At 39.7% G+C, this 10,412-nt stretch overlaps 1 protein-coding gene across 6 annotated transcripts in view; it reads left to right on the top strand.

The window, feature by feature from the left end:
- Window positions 1-10,412, top strand: part of cadm1a (cell adhesion molecule 1a) — a 409,768-nt gene that overhangs the window by 236,467 nt on the left and 162,889 nt on the right. The window lies entirely within an intron of this gene.

Here is a 10,412-nt window from a genome sequence, read left to right as displayed (position 1 = left end):
TATCAGAAGAAACTTTGAGAAAATATTGTTGAACAAAAGCAGAAAAGAATTTCATGAATTTTTCATGAACTTTTGTTTTACTGAAAATACTTTGCATGGAAAAAAATGAACGTAATACCCATATTTCAATATATTTATTAGAAGAATTAAACAAAGACCTAAGCTGCTCTTTGTTTCCATGCCTTATGACCTACATTACAATCTAGTGTTGACTGTATTTAATATTGCAGACATCACATTGGTGAATGTCTGTGGTTGTCTTAGGCCCCATGTCCATCTAGCGTTTCAGAGTGCCAGCGTCTTTTTTTCGATTGTTTTCAATGAGTAGAGAGCGTTGGCAGCAGAAAGTGGCTGCATGGAGAAAAAGTGCAGCGCCCAAATCATTTTTTACAAGCGCTCTGCCGATTCTGTGCAGCCGCTCTGAGAGCTCAAGTTTCAACTTTTCTAAAAGGGGCTGTTGATGTCACTCGGTGCTCTTTTTTAAAGGTATGATATTCCCTCCTAAAAAACGTTATAGGTGGACACTAAGTTAAGATAATGTGACGATCATTCTATGAAAGATACTGACAAAGTGCAGGAATGTTTTCAGCTTTGATATTCAGTGATTCCAAGCAATCAAACATGGACACAAATGGCCCTGATGAAGACTCTGATGATCTAAAACACGTCGGTCCACTACACAAGTGGCCATAACTTCACCAGTAGCCATGAATTAATGAAGGATATCTTGTTGTTTCGGCCTCTTGAGAGGATTTTTTATCCATATTCTTATGCATGTAGCATCTTATATCTTGTCTCTCTTTACTGTACTGTTTGGATCCTCGTGCAGTTGTTGGGTTTCTCTTTTAATGCTATTTTTGGTCTTTGGTGTGTACGGATTATAACTGATAGAAATGATGGCCAACTGTAGAAAATAACACTTGCGTAATCATCTAACAAGACTTTGCTGTAAAAGAGATACTTTTTTTTTCTTCCAATGAAACCTTCAGATGGATAAATTCCTGTCAGCTCTTCATCCAGTCCTCAAAAACTCACATTGGTGTGACACTACAAAAGACAAGTGCTCTTATCCTCCGTCTTCTCTCAATTTGTTTGCAAAAATGTTTGGATTGGGATTGGATAGAAGGAAAAACACACCACCAAAAGGCTGCAATCAAGCAAGTTTGGACCAAAAAGACAAGTGTCTGTTTGCAGCCACCGTCATGTTTTTTATATTGACTGAACGTTGCAGCCTGCAAACAGAAATGTCCTTCTTTTTGGGGCTCCCGCTGCACAATAAATAAGACATCTCACTCCATCATTTCCTTTCCTCTGGATAACATCAGCTGAATCTGGCACAGAGTTTATTGTTTATGAATAAGACCAAATCCCTCCATCACAAATTTACTGACAATAATGCTCAAATATTGTTTGTTTGGTGTCTGCTGTGGAGGCAGCAGTGGCATCAAATTAAATATTGATGCTCGGCCTTTCTTTGATAATCTGTGAGAAATGAGAAACTGGGAAGAAAGCTTTTTGTCACTACTAAAATCCATAGCGTTGCTCTTTTCTTTTTCTTTTTTTTTTTTGGGGGAAGCAGCACCTGTAGTGAGACGACCTCTTTTAGAGAGTCTGAAGCCTGAAGGAGTTTAGTAAGCTTTTCAAATCTCTCCGCTTTAAAGATGTTGAGTTTTAGGACATAAAAAGAGGAGACGAATACAAACACAAGCCGTCCATAAACAAACACAATGAATCTCTCCCTGAAGATTTTAAACTACTTCAATACCACGCTGAGGTGGAGTACAAACCTATCATTTTTTTCTGTGTGGGTTTTTTTTTTCTTGTGCATGAAATACATGCACCTCTGCAGTGTGTAAATGCCCTTGACAGCAAAGACTGTTTAGGAATGCTGAACAGGGATGCTTGTTACCTACCATTCTCTCCCTGCAATCATCGTATGATTGGCAGCGATAGAACACACATCACACGCATACAGCATGTAGTGGGTAATGTATGAGTGTGTTTGTGTGTCAGCCGGGAAACATGAAGAAAGAAAGAACCCTTATTACCCAGACACAGATGTCACATATGTATGCATTTCATGGGTAAAAATAAGTATTCGTAAGAAAGCAAAAGTCTGAAATCAAGCCCCGCCCTCACCGGGAAGTAACCCTCTCTCAAGCCCCACCCTTCTTAGTTACTGTTACTATAGGTCATACAAAATATCTTGTTGCTGAGCGCCTTCCCATTTGAATCAACTGAAAATGCACCACAATTTAATGGATTTCAAATTTTATTGATTTGATTCTTTTCTAAACTTGGCCTGAGCAAAAGAATAAAGACAAAGACACATTAGGGTGTATGAGGATAACTGGAAATCTCTAAAAACTCATTTAAAATATGACACGTCTGATGCTAAAATTAGCCGCGCCCTTGCTGTCCCACCTCCACTGACTCACCTCTGGACTCCATCAGTGAACCAACTGGAGCCAGTGGTCTGACAATATCCTCAAAATGTCAGCGATGGGGCCTTCAAGAAGCGGTTGAGAGTTATGAGGACAATTTGAAAATCGCAGCACTGCTAAATGCTATTGGTCCCTGGGGACTACGATGTTGATATCTTGAGTGACCCTTGCAGACACCCCAAGCACCTTTCACCATGATGTCGTAACAAAATGAAGGTCACAATTTCACCATGATGTACTAAAAGGACTTGGCTCAAAAAAAAATGTTGCTATGGGAGGGGGCTCTCTGATTGTTGATTAAGCTGACCAATCAGAGAGCCAACAAAGGGTCAATTGGACCCTATACATGACCTGGTTTTACTGTGCAACAAGCTAATCATTGACCTTTGTTTCAAAAAAGGTCATGCTATTCTGCTTGACAAAGTGATTTGGGATACTTTGAATGGACTGCAATGACAATGGACTCACTGAAGGAATGTGTAGGCTTCTTTTTGGTACCGTTTCTAACTCGTACAACATGAATCAAGATGTGTTTCCACCAACAGAGTCCCTTTTACCCCATAAAGTCATTATTTCAAGGTAAAGACACCCTGTGAAGCCAACATTTAAACTTTCTCTCGATGAAACTTCTAAAAATCTGTGTAGCCATGCAGCACCAGCCCTACTTTTATTGTGCATTGGGAACCTGGGACTCTTGAGGTCCCTTGTGGTACAGTCCCAAAGGGCTTCTGCCTGCTTTGACTTGTTGGTAATCCAGCTCTATAGTCCTCTCATGTGAACAGTCAAAGTGCTTTACAATAAAAGATAAAACATTAGCACGGAAAACAATAAAACAATGGAATATCGCTTCCAAAGTAAAAATGGTTTATTTTTTATCTTCTTGCCATTTGTGCAATTTTTGTATGACCCGTCCTTTGCGGTGGATTCATCCCAACTGAGCTTTCTTTTCCTGTATTTTATAAATACCAGTATATGAACACTTGGGGTGAAAGGTGGAGGTAGGGTACATGGGGTTATTGCTGAGATGACAGATGAAAACAGCACGGAAAGGTCCAGATTTACAGTCTGACAGCAACAGCGTGATTGGTTGGCAGAGGTCACGGCAAATCAGATCAGTTCAGGCAAAGTGTGAGAACCCCCTATAGTCATCTGACATATAGAGCTAACAACATAGAAAATGTGCATTAATATGGAATGAGCCCGGGAGTGTAATCTCTTTGATAATAAACACAGCTCGGCTCCATTTGGCTGTTTCTTGTTCCTATAAATAATCACAAGTGGTATTAAAAATGTATTAAAGGGCTTAACTTGATGCAACCTGATGACACCTTGTTATCTATGCAGTAGTGTGTTTCCTCTAATATATGTGCTCATTACATGTGCCAGGTGAATTCCCTTGAGGGGGCAATAAAAGGTTTCACTCCAGCTGCGTTTCATTTCGCTCCAAATCCATGTTGGAAGCAGAACGAGAATATCACCCCTCCGCAGCTAACAAGACCCCTCAGCCCCTCGACCCGTGGATCTATAGAGAAAGTGTCTGAGGCTCAGCAGTAGTCAAGAGCTGCGACAGTTTTCCCAGCACAGCTGACAATGTCACGGCTTCCTGTGCCTGCTTCTGAGGGGCAGGCCGGCTCAGTCAGCGGTACCATAAATGTCACTCTATCTTTGATGGGCCCTCCTGTGGATCGATGCCAATATGTAGCATGGCTCCCTCCAGCACCTTAACCCCCATCTGTCCATCCATCCATTCAGTCACATAACCATCTAGCCATCCACCCCCTCTTGGTCCCTCCCCTCTATCCTCCTCCATTCCTTTCATCTTTGTCCATTTATATCCATCCCTATTCTCCTCTTCACAGCAGCAGGTCTACGCCTCTCCCTCCTCTGCACCCCATGCATATGTGTCACAAAGCAAGGGCTTTTCTAGCCGGTGTTTTCAAGTGATTGCATCAAAAATAATGATCACCACCAGTGATCAGGGTGTAAGATCTATCCGACCTGTATTATACTGTACATGTAACATGAAACATTTGTTTCAGTGCGTTAAAATTCAGGTTTTCTTCAGTTTTGTGTGTTGTTACAAGTCACCATTAAAGATTCGCTGTGAACATCTATCCAGTGTTTTAAGCTCTTTACCATACTCGCTTCTATTCTTGACAACATCACATCTCTTGCATCCCTGCTACACTGCCTGTGTAGACTTTGGGTTATACATTCTCATGTGTAATATCAAGCTATATAGGGTTTGGTTAACTACAGTGACAAGGGATAATAACCATTCAGAAATTCAGCAATTTTGTTGTGTTGTGTGCATATGACAAGGATTTGTTGGTTAGAATTAACAAGTAGCCTTGATCAATCATCTGAAATGTTGTTTATTAGATGCACTTTTAAGATGTGTTTTTTAATCTGAAAAGTGGGCTGGGTCTTGTACAGTATACCAGTGCAACATAAATACCAGTATAAAACTATGAATTATGTGCACACAGCTGGAGCTGCTAAATTCAGCAGCATGTATTTGAATATTGTTTTTGTACCAATGTGTACTGAGGGTTTGTTATAGGTGTTTGCTTGGCGTTAAGGGTACACCACCGTCCACGGTTTGAACTCCATCTCTCTCAGTAGTGAGTTAGAGCTTTGAAGACTGTGGACAGCCAGCGGGCCTCGGTATACAGTGACCTCTCAACGTGGATGTTGAGAGGCTGCATATCGTTGGTTTGTGCAGGAACAAGCACAGAAGGAATAGTGTTGGGCTTTAAAAAGTAAGACTAAAGCATACCAGAATAGACCCAGCACTGGCACAAAATCGATGCAGTCCAACACTTAATCACAGAAGCTCCTCTGACACAAATGCTAGCTAAGCACTCTGAAACTTGGAGGAACATGTTGAATACCTGAACAGTTGTGCCTTTGAAAGATGTTGGGCAACGTCTGACAGCATGGTGTCATTCTGGATGGTAACTATCACAGAAGTAATCATTGTAAAAGAACACAAGTACTAAGATGTCTGGTCAGTGGCCAAAACCTAAACTTTTGAAAAGTCAACCATGTTAGAACAATCTCTTAAGGAGGCTGACGACTGACAGCTGCACATATAGACAGGTGGAGAGGTGGAATATAAGTTATTGAGAAATAATTGTAACCATTTCAGCACCTGCATGTCGTCTCAGTGGGACAATATAAGAAGTAATTAGTGTGAGGATGGGGTCTCTAAAAAGAATGACAAGTGGCTCTGTTTCTATTTTATTCATGTCAAACCCAAAAGGTATTTGTTGCTTCCTGTTGTTGATATTCTAAACCTCTAATGACAATATATAAAGGGCTGTGGCTTAAGCGCCTAGTACACACATTGGTGGGTATTCTTTGAAACAGAAGTTTTCCTCCTATGTCTAAAAACAAATAATAATCCCGTCCACAAACACTAAGTTCTCAAAAACATCTTCGTCCAAATGAAAACGCAAAAGCCACTGTTACGGCTTGCTAGGTCATAAACAGATATCATTATTCTATAAATGTACTGGATTGGATAGGTATCATAATGCTTCAACTCAAACTTTGGGTGCTTTTTAACACGACATGAAAGTGAATTCACAGATAGATGCATCAATACTTGAAGATTTTGTAGAATTAAAAAGCTTTGAAAGGAACTAGCCTGCTGAAAGTTTTTCTTTGAGTTTTACATCAGTGGAAAGCCTTTTCAGTAGAGGTCATGGAAAAGTTTGAAGTAAAGGAAAATGTTTTCATGTCATCTAAGCTTTAGACATTGTTCAAGATACATCAGCTGAAGGCTCTGCTGTTGCACTGGGATGCAGCTACATTCATTCCTCACACATGAGAGATGAAAGACAGGCCTTGGTTTGGTCCTTTTTTTTTTTTTCAACTGAGAATTATTTTTACATGTTTTGCGGGAAGCTTCAGTGTTAGAGGTGATGAAGTACCTTTCAGCAGAGTCCACCACATTAGACATAACCCTGAAAATTAAGTGTTGGATTGGATTAGGATCAAATAGAAAGTTGTTGTGTGTGATAAGCAGTGCAGCAGCTCAAGGTAAATCAATACTCCCAAGGCCTCCTGAATCTTACAGGTTTCTTTGAAAACTTGATCGGTCCATTATAGCACCTTTTTATTCATATTATTTTCCCTTGTAACTTCAAATTCATGCTTTTATCCTTTCTTACGCCTCCATGTGAACGTTTTCACCTATTCTTAAAGGTCCAATTATCTAGGGAAGAGAATTTTGAATTTGGACTGCAGTACCCATTTTAAACGCTAGGTGTCAGAGTTACATATTGCTCCTTTAACACTTACTGCACAGAAAATTGGTGGAAAACTCCGTAGCTTAAGGTAAATCATGTTTTTAATTTTCCAAACCTGTTGTGACTTCCTAAAATATGATGAAATATATTCTCACTTAAATGAAATACAAATGAATTGGGATTAATGAAAGGCTTATTTTAGGCAATTAATATATTACTTGAACTCGATGTTGTGCCCCTAAAACCTAATCCCTTATGTCCCTATTCATCTTATTTAAACAGTTAATGTTCTAAAATTCCAAATTTACTCTGTTGGGATAAAACAAATTGGAATCAGGCGACTATTTTTTTGTCCCTCTGAATATGAGAAAGTGATTCTGAAATAGTCATTAAACTGAATTATGGTGTGTTGTTTGTGTTTACGTGTTGCTTCGGGTACTGCTGAGGAAGTGAAATATGAACCTGGAAATCCAATTTCAGAAATGGATTCCTGAATTTGTTGGCTCATGGGATACTGAGACAGAGCATCGACAGTAATCATTTCAAGGACAAGGTGTAACAACCAAACACATCTGTTAAACAACCCCTAAAGTAACTGGTTTTCTTGGTCATTGTTACAAAAACACAATGAAACAAAAACATTAAAATCAAACCTAGGTGTCCAAGACATGACCATTTGAATGGAACTCAACCTATGTGAGATCTCTGGTCTCTTATACAGTATGCTGTAGTGTTGTGTAGTCTGTTGTTCAACCATGTTATCTAACAACTCTGTCTTCACAATGAGATTAGCAGGAAACCAAACATATTGCATGTCAGAGTTCTGCCTCTGAGAGCAGGAAGCCTTTAACAGTAATGGGCCCATTTATCCAGCATCACACAGCTTTTATGTACATCGTGTACAGAAAGGTCTTGGACACAATACTGGGTAAGAAAGTTCCTGAATCTCTGTTTTCATGGATCAGCCTATATACTGTGGTAGGGAAAATTAATACAAAAAATAGTACCCATAATGCTTGGATTTCTGTAGAGGAACTGATTGAATATGTTTTTCTGAACTAAATACAATGATAGTGTTGAATGTGGTTCTTTTGTGACAAATGAGCTATTAATTAATCTCAATGGTGCATGATATTGATAGGTACAGTGTGTGGGGGGGGGAAATGAGCCGCAATATGAGTTTATATTAAAAACTCAAACTATTTTCAACATCAAAAACTAATTTCATGTAAGTGATTTATTAAGTTAAGAGGTCCAAAGTGGAGGAGAATTTAGAGTGGGCTTTGCATTTAGAGATTCATTTTCTCTGGCTTGTTTGCTGCATCAACAGGCCCAAAGCACCAAAGTAGTTTCATGAGTAGTTCAGGGACTGAGGCAGTCATCACATTCATTCTGGGCAGCTCTGTGGCACAAACAGTATGAGAACATTGTATATGTATCCAAATATTGATTAAGGGATAAATGTATGGCTAGACACGAACGTAGTACAATCTTTAAGTGCTTATATAGCTGAATGCATACAGACGTGCAAAGTGCAGTAATGTCTGCCAAAATGAACATGTTGATGAGCAGAAAAATGCAAAAAATGTGCTAAAGATTTGATTAAAATGGGGCGCTGGTGGCTCAGTGGTTAGTGCATGGCCATGCAGCAGTCCATGTATGGAGGCTATAGTCCTGTGGCTCCTTTCCTGCATGTCACTCCCTGCTCTCTCTCTCTTGGATGTCTGATTCTAATCTCTAATAAAAGAACACAAAGCCCCCCAAAAAAGTCTTAAAAAAGAAAGATTTGATTAAAATGTAACTGAAAGTAAAGTCAGGAAACACATAGGGAGATTTACACAGTTTGATTTCTGTTAGGACTGATGACCTCTGAACTCTTTGTACTTCAGTGCTTGGGGATGTCAGAATTTTAAAAAGCTGTAACAGTAATTGTGGTGCCAAATAGCCGAGCGGTTATATCGGCTGCCCTATGTAAAGAGGCTTTAGACATTGAAGCGGGGGGCCCAAGTTTGACTTTGACCCTCGTTACTTTGCCGCAATTCATCGCCCACTATCTATCTTCTAGTTTTAGACTCTATCCACTGTCCTTATAGAGGGATAAAAGGCCCAGCGCTGGTGCCTTGAAATGTCATTGTATAAGTCAATGCAGTGCTAAATCCTAACAGATTTTATCCAAATCGATGATAAATTTTGATTTGAACTTGAATATAATGAAAGCATGTTAGCTTGGATAATGTTGGCCTTGAAATATTGCATTTTCTAGTTTGGCTGAAGCCAGTTTTCACATAAGATCCAGGTTTCAAAAACCTTCAATCTAGAGCTGTTTTCACACAAACACAAAACTACTGAAAATTGCCCAAAATTTTAATATGAATATTTAAAATTTCTGAAATCTTGAAGTCTGGAAATGTTCAGGAGTGCAGGCGTGTAAGAGTCCTAGATGTTCCCTCGATGTGTTTAATTCAATATGAAGCCAGTAGTATACCAATGGCATATTTTTCAATATTCTCGGTCAGTACTTTAAGAAAATATTTGTTGATGTCTTCCATCAGCAAGTATCACAAATGTTTTACAAGACAAAGTAAAGATAGATGAAACGTTGTGTATATATATATTCACCTTTTTGTCAATCCTAAAGAAGCTTAATGCCACTGAGCACTCTTCACCTTTCAAGCAGTGTTGTAACTAACACATGGTGAGGACATCTCATGAGAACTGCCAACACTGCTGGGAAAAAAAACCCCAATGCTCTTCTCTCTCTCCAGCAGAAGGAAGTTATCTTCCTTATCAAAGAGACATCTTACAATCCGTTGTCCTGCATATCTTTCAAAGCTTACAAAGACAACACTGATGATCTCTTGACCATTGCGAACATCTAACGGCTGTGCCAGAAAAAGATCATTTTCAAGTTTCAGTGCTTGGAGGAACTTGCACTTAAAAGTGACTTATAAAGGCGTGATGGCACATTGCCGCCAGCCTGGGTCACGCCGTAGGTTATCTACAAAGCATGCTGGGATAGCTTGTGGCTGGAACCAGGCTGGTGATGCCCCTTTTCAAACCCAATAAATCAAATGGAATTAGATTTGTACAGCTACAGCTATGAGGTATTTTCTATTGTGTAGAATTAAGATCTATGAATCTAGAGAAGACTTGCAGGACTGATTTAGTTGTAGGCCTTATTATAAATGACAGCTGCAGAGACAAACACTGTGTGGTATTAGCATTATATTAGGGTTAAGGGCTAGGTAATAAACTCAGCCACTGAAAGGTCCTCATAACGACAGCAGTGCAGGAATGTTTGAGTGTAGGCGGGTGTGCTGGCAGATCTGCACTGTGTGACGGTGGTCAGATGTGTGGGAGTGGGGAGGTCATGCTGACTGCTGATTACCCAGATGGCACACACACCATAGGTGTGTGCGATTGACAAATGCCACATCCGTCATAGCTCCTTTCCTCCAGCATGTCCCCCGATGATGTGAGATCCCTTTGGATGCCATTATGGTTTATTTTACTGGGTTTATTGGATTGGGTCTATTAAGTCGCTGTCCTGATGTAATATATTTTCACAAAGGGATATGAAGGGACAGTCCAAATTTATGCAGCGCTGCCTCACTGCGCTCTCGTCTCTCTGCTCGCATTATTTATGGCTTTCAGCCTTTTAAAGCATGAGATACAGTATTTTGTGTGTATTTCAGATTTTGAGATCAGGTTG

Source organism: Labrus mixtus, chromosome 14, assembly GCF_963584025.1.
Source record: "Labrus mixtus chromosome 14, fLabMix1.1, whole genome shotgun sequence".
Classification (NCBI taxonomy): domain Eukaryota; kingdom Metazoa; phylum Chordata; class Actinopteri; order Labriformes; family Labridae; genus Labrus; species Labrus mixtus.
This window is presented reverse-complemented; position numbering and strand designations above follow the sequence as displayed.